General features: G+C 38.0%; 1 long non-coding RNA gene across 1 annotated transcript in view; it reads left to right on the plus strand.

Annotated features, from left to right (window-relative positions):
• LOC143441858 (uncharacterized) overlaps positions 1 to 8,509 on the plus strand; it is a 34,322-nt gene extending 25,813 nt beyond the window's left edge. Inside the window, exons 2-3 of the long non-coding RNA XR_013109595.1 lie at positions 2,095 to 2,595; positions 7,625 to 8,509. This is a non-coding gene — a long non-coding RNA (uncharacterized LOC143441858). The remainder of the gene's footprint in view (positions 1 to 2,094; positions 2,596 to 7,624) is intronic.
• Positions 8,510 to 16,751: the final 8,242 nt, after the last annotated feature.

Below are 16,751 nucleotides of genomic sequence, written 5' to 3' on the forward strand. Positions count from 1 at the left end.
GAGGTCCCTTTATGTGAGAGCTCCATAGCTTCAGTAATAGTGTCAGGCCTTGAGACCTCCACTAGGTTTGGATCCAACTTTGGGCCTGTTGCTGGACCTTCTTTTCCCCAGGCTCCTCTCCATTTCCATCCCTGAAGTTTTTTTTAACAGGAACGATTATGGGTCAGAGTTTTGACTGTGGGTTAGCAACCTCCTCCCTCATTTGATGCCCTGTCTTTCTGCTGGAGGTGGGCTCTGTAAGTTTCTTCTCCTTACTGTTGGACATTTCATCTAAATCTAAATTTTCTTCTTTTCTAAATCTAAAGTTTCTTCTCCTTACTGTTGGACATTTCATCTAAATGCTCCCTTTGAATCCTGAGAGTCTCTCACCTCCCAGGTCTCTGGTGCATTCTGGAGGATCATCCCAACCTCCTTCCTCCCTAGGTTGACTCTTTCTATTCTTTCTGCTGGCCCTCAGGGCTTCAGTCCTTTTCTCCCACCCAATACCAGATCATGTTCAGTTCCTCCTTACTGACTCCACCCCATTCTCTTTCACTCCCAGGTCCCTCCCTCCCTCCCAACTTGTGATTGCTTTCTTCTTCCTCCCCAGTGGGACTGAGGAGTCTTCACTTGGGCCCTTTAGCTTGTTTAACTCAAAAGTTCTGTGGACTATATCGTGGGTATTCTGTACTTTTTTTTTTTCCTTATGGCTAATATCCACTTATTAGTGAGTACATACCATGCATGGCTTTTTGAATTCCTTAGGTGTCTCTTGTTATGCTTTCTTTTCATCTCTGACTTTCTTAGTTTCAACAATTCTCTCTCTCTCTCTCTCTCTCTCTCTCTCTCTCTCTCTCTCTCTCTCTCTCTGTGTGTGTGTGTGTGTGTGTGTGTGTGTGTGCCTTTTAGTGAGTTTGGATATGGGTTTTTTTATCTTGTTGATTGTCTCAAAAAATCATCTCTTGGCTTTTTGATTCTTTGAATTGTTTTCTTTGTTTCTAATTTATTGATTTCAGCCCCAAGTTTGATTATTTCTTGTCATGCTCTCCTGTTGTGTGCATTTGCTTTGTTTTGAGAAATGTATTTTTAAGAGAGAAAAAAATTACAACTTACACCACTGACTATATGCCTTGTTCTTTCTAGTATAGCACTAAGAACTGAATTCAAGACATATAAGCTAGGCAGGCAGTCTAATGTAAAGTCACAAACCTTTGATATACATGTAGTTTGAATGTATATGATACTTGGCATTTTTGGTTAGCAATTCTTAATGTGAATTATTTCAATACTAATTTTATTTCTGGTCATAGAAGTGCTTATCTTTAGTCACAGCACTCAGAAGGCAGAGGCAGAGAAAAATCTCTGTAAGATTGACATTATCCTAGTGTGCACAGATCCAGACCAAATAGACTAACATTCTAAAACCCTGTCTTGAGATAAAGCAACAACAGAAGCAGCACTATTTTGACATTTCCATTATATATTTAGTCAATATACCTTGCCTTCAAAATTTCACATCACATATTAGATAAGCTGTGTGTGTGTGTGTGTGTGTGTGTGTGTGTGATTTGCAGGTTTGAGTGCATTATTTACATGGGTTTGCCTACACATGTGTATATGGGTGCAATTAGATGTGTCTGAGAGTATGTGTAGGTGCCTGACATAGATATCAGTTTATTTTCAGTGTTTTTCTCTTATATATTGAGACTGGGTTTCTCTTAAGCCTTAAACTTGCCATTTAAGATAGTCTACCTACAAAGCTTGCTCCAGGGTTTACTTACCTCTATCTTCAATGTTTAGAGATTATAGTCATCTGGCAGACTAACATGGCTCTTATTGAAGTGCAACTATAGGATGTATAAGGAAATGAATATAATGTTGGAGATTCTATTCTTGGTTCATAGAGTATGAAAAGAAACAAAATTATACTCAAGTCTTCCTTTGAAAGTAACCCAGTCAAAAAGAAATGCTTTTAACTACGTAGGGGAAATAATTAAGAGTAATTTAAAAAATTATTGTTAGATAGTTTGAAGGACTGGGTTCTTGTTTACTTTTAGAAGGCCCAGGAGCTATAGTTTTTCTAATATCTCTTTACTCTTTGGTTTTAATCTAAAGTGTTGGGAGCCAACTCATAGCAGAAAGTGCCTATCATCTTTGCAGCCATCTCAAGCCATATACTCTGACAAGAGACTTGTTTTCAACAGCCTACAACAGCTGAACACACTCTGCTAAGTATCTTGTTTTTCCCACATATCTTGTTTTTCTGTTTAGTGCCCCCAGCTATAAGGTGCATGTGGTATCCATGCCTGCAAGGCGCACATGGTATCCACGCCTACAAGGCACATGGCAAAAGTGTATAAATACCCTGCATTTCCCTTCAATGAATGAGACTTGATCAGATCCTCTGTCTTGTCTCCATACTTTGAGTCTCTTCCCCTTCATCACCACTCTCTCTCTTGCTATACCCTGACCTGCAGACCAGAGCAGCAGCTCGGGTGGGACATTTTGTTGCTCAAGGAGAGGTAGCAAGAACGAGAGACCCAGTGAGGGACATTACTGGAAGAAGTGTTGACTGAAAATTCAGAAGGTGAACACAAATATGTTGCGTCGAGAAAGGTAAGCCATGATAATGAAAATGGGGCAAGAAATAAGTTAGTCTGAACTCAACTCTGTTTTTGTTTTGTTGTTTTCTGCTCATGTGTGTTAATTGACTGCTTTTGTTTCATTGTTTGAATGCTGTCTTTCGTGTTCAAAATAAAAAGAATTGTATATATCTGAAATTAGAATCCAAAATACAACCAAAGATTGATGACAATTTGTCAGAGCCAGATTGTGCTGACCTAGAGGAAGAGGTAGTCAAATATTATGACCCTGAATGGCCCTCTTCCTGAAGGCCCCCTCCCTATGCACCTCCAACTCCAAATGCACTTGGTATGGAGATGGTGGTTGTAGATCCCAGAAAGGATTTACAAGAAAAAATATATTTTCTTAAACAACAAATAGAGTTAGAAAAAGAGTATCATGACTTAATTAAGCAGCTACAAAAATTAAAGACAGGGAAAAGGTCTCAAGAGGTCCCATTCCTCAACCTGAAGTCCTAAGACAGTCCCTGTACTTTAGCTTTAGTTTAGCCACAGATCAACCAGAGGAGGGAGACTCTGAGGCTTTCCCTGTATCAGAGACCAGAGATGCTCAAGGGGTTGCTTGGAGACATCACACAGGGTTTAATTTTCAAATTATTAAAGAATTTAAAAAATGCAGTATCACAATACGGTGCCACTGCTCCCTTTACTCTCACAATTTTAGAGTTTGTCACAGAGGAGTGGCTGACTCCTGGTGACTGGAATACTTTAGTGAGAGCAGTTCTTAGCAGTGGTAACCATCTTATTTGGAAATCAGAGTATCATGAGAATTGTAAAGAGACAGCTAGGAGAAATATTCAGGCAGGCAATGGTTGGTCCTTTGATGCCTTGGTAGGAGAAAGGCAATTTGCTTCTAGTAATAACCAGATGCAATACTACCCAGGCTTATTTGCTCAAATTCAAAATGCAGTCATGAAGGCTTGGTGTAAACTCCTGGCAAAGGGAGACCCTGATGCATCTTTGATAGCAGTCAGACAAGGGCCTGATGAATGATTTTCTGCTTTTGTTCATTGATTAATGACAACAGCAGGGAGGATTTTTGGTAATGCAGAGGCAGGTATAGATTATGTGAAACAGCTTGCATATGAAAATGCTAATCCTGCCTGCCAAGTGGCCATTAGACCCTAAAGGAAAAAGACAGACCTTACTGGGTATATCAGACTCTGTTCTGACATAGGTCTCTCCTACCAACAGAACTTAGCTATGGTGGCTGCCATGTAAGGACAATCAGTAAGAAATTTTTTTGGCAAGTAGAGACAAAAAAGGCCTGTTTTAAATGTGGCAAGCCTAGACACTTTGCAAGAGATTGCAAGGCAGAAAATGAGTTAACCCAGAGACACCCCAGAAAACAGCCTGGGCACTGCTCACTTTGCAAATGTGGAAGGCATTAGGCTAGTGAATGTCGGTCCAAAAATGATGCATAAGGAAACACCCTTCCCCATAATCAGGGGAACGGGAACAGGGGCCAGCTCCAGGCTTCAAACCAACACAAGCCAAAACAGGCTTATGGAGCAGTCAGTTTCATACCAGCAAACAACAATCCTTTTCTGAACTTAGTTGAGCAACACCAGGAATCACAGGACTGGACCTCAGTTCTGCCATCCACACAGTATTAACCCCAGAAATGGGACCTCAGACCTTACCCACTGGAGTGTTTGGACTGCTCTATCCAAATGTGTTTGGCCTGATAGTGGGAAGAAGCAGAGCTACTATGCAGAGACTACAAATTTTTTCTGGAGTTATAGACAATGATTATCAAGGTGAGATTAAGATAATGGCCAAGGCAATTCAGAATATAGTCACCATTCCTACAGGAAGGAAGATAGATCAACTATTATTACTGCCATTGTTTCCTACTAATCACAAATATAAGAGTCCTAAGAGAGGGGATTAAGGCGTTGGTTCCTCTGATGCATACTGGGTACAGCCTATAGTTAAACAAAAACCTATGATGACACTATGGCTGGATAGGAAGGCATTCCAAGTCTTGATTGATACAGGAGCTGATGTGACTATCCTAAAACAAAGTGGTTGGTCTGCCACCTGGCCTCTGACCCCAAGCTTAACCAATTTATGGGGTATTGACCAAAGTCAAAACGCACAACAAAGCTCTGAGGTGCTGACATGGAAAAATAAAAAAGGAAATACAGGAAATATACAACCCTATGTCATCTCAGGCCTTCCAATTATTCTCCAGGGCCAAGAACTTTATCCCAGTTGGGATTGATTATGTACAGTCCTAATGAAGTAATCTCATCTCATATGATAAACTCTGGATTCTTAATGGGGAAAGGATTAAGAAAAAGTGAAGGTGTGATTACTCATCCCATTGAGGTCCATGGTAAAACTGGAAGAAGAGGCTTGGGGTATTTTTGATGGTGGCTACTGATTCAGCTGCACGCCTAAGGTGTTGTGCAGATCTCATCACCTGGAAGGGGGACTTGCCCGTCTGGATGGATCAGTGGTCCCTAACCACTGAAAAATTATCAGCTGCCCAGTTGCTAGTGCAGGAGCAATTACAGGCAGGACATTTAGAAGAGAGAAATTCTCCCTGGAATACCCCAATATTTGTCATTAGGAAAAAGTCAGGAAAGTAGAGATTGTTGTAAGACTTGAGGGCTGTTAACGCAACCATAATTTGGATGGGAGCTTTACAACCTTGGCTGCCCACACAGGTGACCATACCTTTAGGCTATTATAAAATAGTTATAGATTTAAGAAACTGTTTCTTTAATATCCTCTTGCATCCTGATGATAGAAAGCGCTTTGCTTTTAGTGTTCCCACTATAACCTTTAAAGAACCTATGAAAAGATTTCAATGGAAGGTCTTGCCTCATGGTATGGCCAAAAGTCCTACCTTGTGCCAAAAATTTGTGGCCTCTACCATAGATGGTGTTAGAACCATGTGGACACAAATCTACATGATTAATTTCATGGATGATATTTTAATAGCAGGAAAAGATGGAAAACAGTTACTCCAGTGTTTTGATGATCTTAAAACAGCTTTACAAACTGCAGGGTTACAAATAGCACCAGAAAAGGTACATTTATAAGATCCATATACTTATTTAGTATTTCAGATTAATGGCGCATGTATTATTAATAGTAAGGCCACCTTGAGGACTGATTCCCTTAAGACACTTAATGGTTTTTAAAGACTATTGGGAAACATTAATTGGCTATGACCATATTTGAAACTCACGACAGGAGAATTGAAGCCTCTGTTTGATATTCTCAAAGGAGATACTGACCCTAAGTCTCACAGGGCTCTAACAGAGGACGGTAGAAAAGCCTTACAGAAGGTAAAGAGTGCTATTTCATCCCAATTTGTAATTCATATTAATTATTCTAAGCCTTTATATTTTCTTATTTTTAACACTAAATTAACTCCTACTGCAGTTTTTTTTTTTGGCAAACTACACCCATATTATGGGTTCATCTTTCCACATCCCCTAAAAAATTTATTTATCCATACTATGCAGCTGTAGTGGATATGATTATGTTAGGCAGAGATAGCAGTCAAAAATATTTTGGAAAAGATCCTCATGTCATAGTACAACCCTATACAACATATCAGGTTGATTGGCTTATGCAGAGTTCTGAAGTCTGGCCTATTGCATGTGCCTCATTTGGTGGTCAGCTAGATAATTATTATACACCACATAAATTGGTTCAGTTTTGTAATTGCCATGCATTTGTTTTTCCATCTCATACTTTGTATGCGCCTATAAAGAAAGCATTGCTAGTTTTCACTGATTGTTCCTCATCAGGAACAGCTCTGCTTATGCCTTTAAAGAGCAAATAATCTCCTTTGCTACATCATCTGTCTCAGCTCAATTGGTTGAATTACATGCTGTTATTGCTGTACTTCAAGCATTTCTAAACCAAACCATTAATATTTACACAGATAGCTCATATATAGTTCAATCTATCTCTCTGTTAGAAACTGCTGCACAAATAAAGCATTCCTCAGAAGCAGCCAATTTGTTTTTACAGTGTCAACAATTAATTTTGAGGAGAAAGTGTAAATTCTTTATAGGACACCTAAGAGCCCACACTGGGCTACCAGGTCCTCTCTGTGAGGGAAACACCAAGGCAGATCTAGTCCCAGCCACGCGTGTAACCACAGTGACTTTATTAGATCAGCCATTTAACTTGGATCAGGCCATAAAGGCTCATGAGTTACATCACCTTAATTCTAAAACTTTAAAGGTCATGTTTAAAATTAACAGAGAACATGTTAGACAAATTGTCAAGCAATGTGAATTATGTGTTACACTTTTACCAGTTCCTCATTTGGGTGTAATCCAAAGGGACTGATACCAAACAGTCTCTGACAAATGGTTGTTATTCATTATAATGAATTTTCAAATCAGAAATATATACATGTATGTGTAGATACATACAGTGGTTTCATTTATGCAACATCACACACTGGAGAAGCAAGCAAATATGATCACTCACATGCTCACTACAATTGCTGTATTGGGTGTTCCTAAACAGATAAAGACTGACAGTGGCCCAGATTATACAAGCTCCAGTTTCCACCAATTCTGTGAAAAATTAGGAATACTACATAAAATGGATATTCCATATAATCCACAGGGCCAAGGTATGGTAGAAAGGGCACATCAAGCCATTAAATGTCAGTTTGAAAAAATTAGGTATGGGGAATGGTACCCTACCAAGGGATCTCCCAGGAATATCCTTCATCACATGTTCTTTATTTTAACTTTGGATTCTGAAGGAAAATCTGCTGCAAATAGATTCTGGCATCCTGATACCATAAAGAATTTTACAACAGTCCTCTGTAAGGACCCATTAACTGGAACCTGGAATCGCCAGATTCAGTGCTTATTTAGGGAAGAGGTTCTGTCTGCATATATTCCCAAACTGCAGATGCCACATGCTGGTTTTCAGAGAGACTGATTAAAAAAATAGACAACAATAACAAATCCAGAAAGGAGAAAACCCCTGAGAAGCATATGTTTTTTTCTTTGCAGAAAACCTGAAGGCCTTCAAACTGGAACAGATCATCCAGCAAATCTGACTTGGGAAGTTCTCAATGCAGCCAGAGTGGCTCTATTGGACTTTTGGTTCCCCAACTTATAATTTAGTGGGGTACTCTTAAAAAAGAGTGTTGCATTTATACTGACTATTCAGGCATTGTTAAGTCTTTTGTCTCTTGGGTTCATGCTGTTCAACAGACTGATTGCTTTTGTACAACAGATAGATGCTATTTAAATGAAACCCATACAGGTCCATTATTACAGGCAGGAAGTAGGGAATTCTAAGACCTCTGTTATCAAGACTGACAAGGATTAACCCCCAACTTACTCGCTAAGCTGGATAGTCTATGACGGGTAATAGAACACTTCAAGACCCTTGCCCCTAACTGGAAGGCCTGACCATCCTAAGACAGGAACTCAACCAATGGCTGTTGAGTATCCAAAGATGGGAAAGGGAGGCGGGGGTCCTTTGTTGCAACCTAAAACAGACACAGTTTCCATAAGTTTTCCCAGCCTTCCCTTTTGAAAAAAATTAAAAAGGCGGACCGGTTAGGAGCCGACTTGTAGCAGAGAGCAGCTATCATCTTTGCAGCCATCTCAAGCCATATACTCTGACAAAAGACTTGTTTTTAACAGCCTACAATAGCTAAGCATACTCTGATAAATATCTTGTTTTTCCTACATATCTTGTTTTGCTGTTTAGTGCCCCCAGCTGCAAGATACATGTGGTATCCACTCCTGCAACACACATGGGGCACACACTATCCACACTATCTACACCTGTAAGGCGCATGTGGTGTCCACGCCTACAAGGCACATGGCAAAAGTGTATACATACCCTGGATTTCCCTTCAATAAATGAGACTTGATCAGAACCTCTTTCTTGTCTCCATTCTTCGTGTCTCTTCCCCTCCATCCCCACTCTCTCTCTCTCTCTTGCTAAACCGTGACCCGCAGACTGGAGCAGCAGCTTGTGCCAGGACACCAAAGCCTGTTAACAAATTTATGTAATATCTGATCCATTTTAATGAAGGCAAAGCTTATGAATGAAAAAAAATTATGAAAAACATTTCAGAAAAAATGATATGAAGTAATTCTCTGAAGTTGTATTTATGTATTGTTTCAATGGCTATATGAGGAAAGTGCAATCATTTACAACCTAATATGAAGAACTGAAAGAGTTTAAGAAAATAGCCAAGGGTATTACTAGTGCATGGAAAAGAGGAATTCTAATCAATGGATTCTTGCTTGTATGTTTGTGGACATATGTCTAGGCATTATCTGATATTCTGAACACTGGTGAAGGAAAAATCACACAGAAGAAAGAAGATGCAGAAGCAGAAGGAGAAGGAGGAAAAGGAGAAGGAGAAGAAGAGGAAGAAGAGAGGAAAATGTGAAGTAGAAGAAGTGCAGGAAGAAGAACAAATATATAGACAGGAGGGAAAGGGGGAGAGAGAGAGAGAAAGAGAGAGGAAGAAAGAGAGAGAGAGACAGAGAGAGAGAGAGAGAGAGAGAGAGAGAGAGAGAGAGAGAGAGAGAGAGAGAGAAAGAGAAACTTACAAATGTATGCTATGGAGCCTGCCACTTACAATGCATAACTAGAGCCGAAGCAGTGAAAGAAAGAATAATGGGGTTCTGAAGTAATTTTCCTTTGTTCAAACTTCATGATTTAATATTCATATTTTTTTGGAAAATAATTTCATGGAATCACTTGAAAAGTTTAGGTGTATTTTTTCTGGTACAAGTCTTTGGCTTTGTTCAAATGAGGCAAGGTCAGAAAGTTGAAGAATTCTGACAGAAGATAAAGTAAAAGCTTAGTAGGAATTCAATTAATTCCACATCTTGTTTGCATTGTCAAAAAGCACATAGGCAATTTTCATGCAAAAGTACAGATTAACATTTACTGTAGTAGACAGTTATTAAAGCTAACTACTTATTATGAATCATCTCAGATGTGGCACATGTAAACCCTCCATGGCAGTAGAACATACACTATTGCAACCACTAGGCTGGAGCAGAAGGAGACTGCCACTGTTATATTCCAGCCCAGTACTTGCAGTAGTGCCTTAGTTTTAGGGGTTTTATATAAATAAAGTCATGTGTTTAACTGCTTATGAATATTTGCAAATACTATGAGTAATATATGAGCCATGATGCACATATGGGAATAAACATTATAGAGTTAGGTGCCATTAAGTTTTTTATACTTCACATGTAACAGCAGCTAACACCAAGAAAAGGTGATTTTTTTCATTTGAAATAATAGATCACTCATTCAATACTATTTAGAAAATTTAGAGAATTAAAAAAAACAGTTTAGATCCTTAAATTCATTAATGAATCAATAGTTAACTGTTTTATAGTTATTGTTTACTTTTTGAATTAAAGTTGGTGTTTTTTCTTTGTCTAAATTTTCTAATTGTATTGAATAATAAATAATAAATAATAAATCAATGGTTAACTCTTTTTTACAGTTATTTTTCATTTGTTGAATCTGTGATGTTCCATTTGTGATATGACTAACAGCTAATAGTAATGGATAAAATTCCAGAGTATTTACTTTCTCTCAGGTAATAGTCACAGATTATCTTACTGAATTCACACAATAGTTTTATCTGATAAACATTACTTTAATCTCCCTATAAAGGAGAAAGTGGTTTTTTCAAAATTTTTTAGAAAAATAAATATAATAAGATAAAATAAAACCTATCAAATTTAAGTTGGAAATTCCAAATCAAAAGAAGGTAAAGAGTTCCAAGATAAGAAACTAGAATCAGAAACCTACTAATTCACACACCCAGAAGGCCCATAAAAATAGTAAACTGAGATCTACAGTATATTAGCAGAGAAGCTGGTGTACACTTGTGTTTGCCTTGTGCCTTCTATGAGTTCCTAAAAGCTTTTCTTAGTAGAATAAGAAAGTCTTTTTATCATTTTGTTCTCCAATCCCTCTGGAGTCTACACTCATTCTTGCCCCTCTATTATACATTTCAATAAGATCTGAGGAGTAAGACTTGTTGGAGATATCCCACTTAGAACTGTGTGTTTCAGTGTTTCTTTCTTTGGATTATTTCTGGCTGTGGGTCTCTATTTGAGCCCATCTGCTCCAGGAGAAAGCTTCTCCAATGAAAACTGAATAAGGCCCTGATACACATATCAGAATACCATTAGAAGTCATTATTGTTGATGACATCTGAAGTGTAAATAAAATATCCAATAAAAAAAGGAAAAAAAAAGTAGTATTTGTTTTACACTAGGTCGCTGGCTATCTTGTTTTTTTGTTTTTAGTCAGTCACCAAAGCAGTGGTTCAATCTTGTGGAATCGACCTGACATCAAATCAGATATTAGTTGGTTACTCCCCCAAGTTTTAGGCAACCATTGTTCCAGCATAATTTTTAGGCAGGGCAGATTGTAAGTCAATGGTCTCTTGGCTAAGATGGTGTTCACATTTCTCTTTTGGTAGCCTGCAGAGTAACTTCCTGTACCAAAAACACTAGAAGTAGTTTTTAAATTACAAAAGTTTTAATTCAGCAAAAGGTTTATAAGCATGTATATATAATATTTTATAATTTTTAAAATGTTCATGTAGAATGGAATAAAATAAGAGAGGAGATATATATATGTTGAGAACACTTAAATATATGCTTTTTAGAAACATTTGAGCTCCTGGATCTGAGGCTTGGAGCAGACCTCTGCTGGGTCTGCCCTTGTGTGGACACCGGGTTCCACCAGAGACATCCTGGAGGCTCCGCTGATCCCAGAGCCATGGGTAGGAAGACCCACACACAGCCCTATGCCCATAACTGGGTGCTTGAAGTGCTCAGATTCCACCAGATATGCAATCCCCGCCCATGAAGAATAGCACTTCACTTCTGCCCCTCTCCTGGATCTGAGGCATGGAGCAGACCTCTGCCAGGTCTGCTCTTGTGTGGACACCGGATTCTGCCCCAGACATTCTGGAAGGTCCACTCAACCCTTAGCGGCAGAGGTACCACTGAAACCAGAGTGGCAGAGGAACAACTGAACTCAGAGCAACAGACAACATATCCTAAGATATCCTAGAGGAGCCACTGCAGTCAGAACAGTGGGCACCTTATCCTGAGACATCCTAGAGGTACCACTGTATTCAGAGCAGCTAGAGAAGATCACAGTGACATCTGAACCCCAAGGAGATCAGACACAGGCAAGATAACTGGAAAGGCAAGATTCAGTTAGAGACAGCGAGTACAGGTAGCACTAGAGTTAACCAGATGGTGAAAGGCAAGCTCAAGAACATAAGCAACAGAATCCAAAGTTACATGGCATTATCACCACCCAGTTCCCCCATTATAGCAAGCCCTGAACACCCCATCACACTGGAAAAGCAGGATTCAGAATTAAAATCAATTCTCATGATGATGATAAAGGACTTTAAAAAGGACATAAATAATACTCTCAAAGAACTTAAGGAGAACACAGGTAGACAGATAGAAGCCCTTAACGAGGAAACACAAAAATCCTTTAATGAATTGAAAGAAAACACAACCGAACAGGTTAAGGAATTAAACAAAACAATCCAAGCTCTAAAAATGGAAGTAAAAACAACAAAGAAATAACAAAGGGAGACTACCCTGGAGATAGAAAACCAAGGAAAAAGATCAGGAGTCATAGACACAAGTATCACCAACAGAATACAAGAGATAGAAGAGAGAATCTCATGTGAAGAAGATATCATGGAAAACATTGACACAACTGTCAAAGAAAATGCAAAATACAAAAAACTACTATCCCAAAACATACAGAAAATCCAAGACACAATGAGAAGGCCAAACCTAAGGATGATAAGTATAAATGAGGGGGAAAACTCCCAACTTAAAGGACCAGTAAATATCTTCAACAAAATTATAGAGGAAAGCTTTCCTAACCTGCAGAAAGAGATGTCCATAAATATACAAGAAGCCTACAGAACTCCAAATAGTTTAGACGAGAAAAAAATACCTCCCGCCACATAATAATCAAAACATCAAATGTACAAAACAAAGAAAAATACTAAAAGCAGTAAGGGAAAAAGGTAAAGTAACATATAAAGGCAGACCTATAAGAATTATACCAGACTTCTCACCAGAAATTATAAAAGCCAGAAGATCCTGGACTGATGTTATACAGAACCTAAGAGAACAAAAATGCCAGCCCAGACTACTATATTCAGTAAAATTCTCAATAAATATTGATGGAGAAAGAAAAATATTCCATGACAAATGCAAATTTACACAATATCTTCCCACAAATCCAGCCCTTCAAAGGGTAATTGGTGGAAAACTCCAACACAAGGAGGGAAACTACAACCTAGAAAAAGGAAGGAAGTAATCTTCCAACAACCCTAAAAAAAGATAGCTACACAAACATAACTCCACTGCCAATAGCAAAAATAACAGGAAACAACATTCATTTCTTTTTAATATCTCTTAATATCAATGGACTCAATTCTCAAATAAAAAGACATAGACTATCAGACTGGATACATAAATATGATGCAGCATTTTGCTGCATGGAGGAAACGCACCTCTGTGACAAAGACAGACAGTACCTCAGAGTAAAAGGATGGAAAACAATATTCCAAGGAAATGGTCCCAAGAAACAAGCTGGAGTAGTGATTCTAATATCAAATAAAATCGATTTTTAACCAAAAGTAATAAAAAAATAAAGAAGGACACTTCATATTCATCAAAGGAAAAATGTACCAAGAGGAATTTGCAATTCTGAACATCTATGCCTCAAATGTAAGGGCACCCACATACATAAAAGAAACTTTACTGAAGCTTAAAGCATACAACTCATACAATAATAGTGGAAGATTTCAACACCCCACTCTCAGCAATGGACAGATCATGGAAACAAAAACAAATCTGAGACACAATGAAACTAACAGAAGTTATGAATCAATTGGACTTAACTGACATCTATAGAATATTTCATCCTAAAGCAAAAGAATATACCTTTTTCTCAGCACCTTCTTTCTCAGCATGGTACCTTCTCCAAAATAGACCATATAATTGGTCACAAAACAGGCCTCAACAGATACAAAAAGATTGAAATAATACTTGTACCCTATCAGATCATCATGGACTAAGACTCATCTTTAATATGGACAAAAACAAAGGAAAGCCCACATACACATGGAAACTGAACAATGCTCTACTCAATGATAACTTGATCAAAAAAGTAATAAAAAAAGAAATTAAAGACTTTTTTTAGGATTTAATGAACATAAGGATACATAATACCAAAACTTGTGGGACTCCATGAAAGCACTACTAAGAGGAAAACTCATAGCTCTAAGTGCCCCCAAAAAGAAACTGGAAAGAGCATACACTATCAACTTGACAGAACACCTGAAAGATCTAGAACAAAAAGAAGCTAATACACCCAAGAGGAGTAGACAGCAGGAAATAATCAAACCCAGGGCAGAAATCAACTAAGTAAAAACAAAAAGAACTATACAAAATATCAACAAAACCAGGAGCTGGTTCTTTGAGAAAAATCAACAAGATAGATAAACCCTTAGCCAGACTAAACAAAGGGCACAGAGACAGTATCCATATTAATAAAATCAGAAAAGGGAGACATAACAACAGAAATTGAGGAAATTTAAAAAAATCATCAGCTCCTACTACAAAGTCTTATACTCAACAAAATTGGAAAATTTGGATGAAATGGACAATTTTCTAGACAGGTACCAGATACAAAAATTAAATCAGGAGCAGATAAACCATTTAAACAGTCCTATAAGCCCTAAAGAAATAGAAGGAATCATTACAAGTCTCCCCACCAAAAAAAAGTCCAGGGCAAGATGGTTTTAGTGCAGAATTCTATCAGACCTTCAATGAAGACCTAATACCCATTCTCTTCAAGCTATTCCATCGAATAGAAACAGAAGGAACACTACCCAATTCGTTCTATGAAGCTACTATTAAGCTCATACCTAAACCACAAAAAGACCCAACAAAGAAAGAGAACTACAGACCAATCTCTCTTATGAATATTGATGCAAAAAATACTCAATAAAATTCTCACAAACTGAATCCAACAACACTTCAAAACAATTATCCATCATGATCAAGTAGGCTTTATCCCAGGAATGCAGGGATTGTTCAATATTTGGAAATCCATCGATATAATCCACTACATAAATAAACTCAAAGAAAAAATAAACACATGATCATCTCACTAGATGCTGAGAAAGCATTTGACAAAATTCAACATTTTTTCATGTTAAAAGTCTTGGAAGATCAGGAATTCAAGGCACATACGTAAACATAGTAAAAGCAATATACAGCAAGCCAACATCAAACTAATTGGAGAGAAACTTGAAGCAATCCCACTAAGATCAGGGACTAGACAAGGCTGCCCACTCTCACCTTACCTATTTAATATAGTACTGGAAGTCCTAGCTAGAGCAATTAGACAACAAAAGGAAGGCAAAGGGATACAAATAGGAAAGGAAAAAGTCAAAATTTCACTATTTGCAGATGATAAGATAGTATACTTAAGTGACATTAAAACTTCCACCAGAGAACTCCTAAACCTGATAAACAACTTTAGAAAAGTGGCTGGATATAAAATCAACTCAAACAAATCAGTAGCCTTCCTCTACTCAAAGGATAAACAGGCTGAGAAAGAAATTAGGGAAATGACACCCTTCACAATAGCCACAAATAAAATATCTTAGAGTGAATCTAACAAAGCACATAAAAGATCTGTATGACAAGAACTTCAAGTCTCTGAAGAAAGAAATTGAAGAAGATCTCAGAAGATGGAAAGATCTCCCATGCTCCTGGATTGGCAGGATTAACTTAGTAAACATGGCCATCCTGCCAAAAGCAATCTACAGATTCAATGCAATCCCCATCAAAATTCCAAATCAATTCTTCATAGAGATAGAAAGAACAATTTACAAATTCATTTGGAATAACAAAAAACCTAGGATAGTGAGAACTATTCTCAACAGTAAAAGAACTTCTGGGGAAATCACCATCCCTGACCTCAAACTGTACTACAGAGCAGTAGTGATAAAAACTACATGGTGTTGGTACAGAGACAGGCAGGAAGATCAATGGAATAGAATTGAAGACCCAGAAATGAACCCACACACCTATGGTCACTTGATTTTTGACAAGGAAACTAAAAGCATCCAGTGGAAAAAGGTCAGCATTTTCAACAAATGGTGCTGGCTCAATTGGAGGTCAGCATGTAGAAGAATGCAAATTAATCCATTCTTATCTCCTTGTACAAAGCTCAAATCCAAGTGGATAAAGGACCTTCACATAAAGCCAGATACACTGAAACTAATAGACGAGAAGTTGGGGAAGACCCTCAAATACCAAGGCATAAGGGAAAAGTTCCTGAACAGAGCACCAATGTATGTTCTAAGATCAAGAATGGACAAATGGGACCTCATCAAATTGCAAAGCTTCCGTAAGGCAAAGGACACTGTCAATAAGACAAAATGGCAACCAAGAGATTGGGAAAAGATCATTACCAATCCTACATCCGATACAGGGCTAATATCGAATATATACAAAGAACTCAAGAAATTAGATGCCGAACAACAAAATAACCCCATTAAAATGGGGGATAGAGCTAAACAAAGAATTCTCAACTGAGGAAACACGAATGGCCAAGAAGCACCTTAAGAAATGGTCAACATCCTTAGTCATCAGGGAAATACAAATCAAAACAACACTGAGATACCACCTCACACCAGTCAGAATGGCTAAGATCAAAAATTCAGGTGATAGTAGATGCTGGGGAGGATGTGTAGAAAAAGGAACACTCCTCCATTGTTGGTGGGGTTGCAAGCTGGTACAATCACTGTGGAAGTCAGTCTGGCAGTTCCTCAGAAAATTGGACATAGCACTACCTGAGGACCCAGCTATACCACTCCTGGGCATATACCCAGAAAATGCTCCAACATATAACAAAGACATATTCTCTACTATGTTCGTAGCAGCCTTATTTATAATATCCAGAAGCTGGAAGGAACCCAGATGCTCTTCAACAGAGGAATGGATACAGAAAATGTGGTACATTTACACAATGGAATATTACTCAGCTATTAAAAATGATGAATTCAAGAAATTC

The sequence above is a fragment of the Arvicanthis niloticus genome, chromosome 4 (assembly GCF_011762505.2).
Source record: "Arvicanthis niloticus isolate mArvNil1 chromosome 4, mArvNil1.pat.X, whole genome shotgun sequence".
Lineage (NCBI taxonomy): Eukaryota > Metazoa > Chordata > Mammalia > Rodentia > Muridae > Arvicanthis > Arvicanthis niloticus.